This window comes from Cicer arietinum, chromosome 7 (genome assembly GCF_000331145.2).
Source record: "Cicer arietinum cultivar CDC Frontier isolate Library 1 chromosome 7, Cicar.CDCFrontier_v2.0, whole genome shotgun sequence".
Classification (NCBI taxonomy): Eukaryota; Viridiplantae; Streptophyta; class Magnoliopsida; order Fabales; family Fabaceae; genus Cicer; species Cicer arietinum.
Window position 1 is genome coordinate 27,087,108 of NC_021166.2, and position 1,124 is coordinate 27,088,231.

Consider the following 1,124-nt stretch of genomic DNA (forward strand, 5'->3'; position numbering starts at 1 on the left):
GGTGATTTGAGTTTTAAATAATGTTATCTTTGTGGTTGCCTAAGTGGCTAGTGATTTGTGTGATTATCTAAGTGAGTGGTGACATGTACCTTTGAGCATCATTATCATTTCATAACATATCATATACATCTTTGTGGACGCCTGTGTGACTGGGTTAATTTTTCCCCATTGGTATGGGTGACTTCTGTGTGGACGCATGTGTGGCTGGTTATATTCGGATCATATATATTTAGGAGCATGCATAACTTGCATATATTCTATTGTTATTTTTATTTTGATCTAATTATTTGCTCTACGGTTGCTACTTGATTTATTTAGATACATTTTATGACTGTTAATACATCTTTGAAAACTATTAGAGATACATTTATGATTTACTTCCCTCGATGAGGGTGTGGAAATTCTGGGATCATGTGCATTGACATATAAGCATTGCATTAGGGTGTTTTGGCACATTAGTGATATCTGTTATATGATGATATTTATATGCATGCTTCTTTATCAATTGATGTATTTCAATGTTATGCTTTCATGCTTTCATGCCATATTATGTTTTCGTGCTTTGTATTTTTGTATATATATATGTTGTGTTTAGATCATGACCTTATACTATTATTGTGGAATGGGCTTACGCCCCAGATCCTTAGAGTCGTGCTGGAATTGCAACGACGTCGAAGACGTGACATAACAATGATTTTGAATTTTCGATCGAAAGTAATGAGGCTTGATGTCACCCATGAGATTCTCAGTACCCATTCATACTCAGTTAGAGTTAATGATAAGCTTAGGGTTTTATTTAAGGATTTTATTTATTCTCCCTTCCTTATTGCAATGTTGTTGTCAGAATAGAATTCATGTATTTGAAAGAATTGTGATTTTATTTGGTCAATGTGAATTGTTGGGTCGTAAGTAACTCTGTAGTGTCTAAACTATTTTATATAATGCAACAGAGATTATAATTGTTATTTTTAGAAGAAAAAAAAATTACAATTAAATATTTTACTCTGATTTAAATTAAAATACGACTATCAATATTTTATCGATAAATATTTAATTGTTTTTTTTTATAAAAAAAGTTTACACTCACTAGACATTAAAGGAGTATCATAAGAGATATTTCCCTA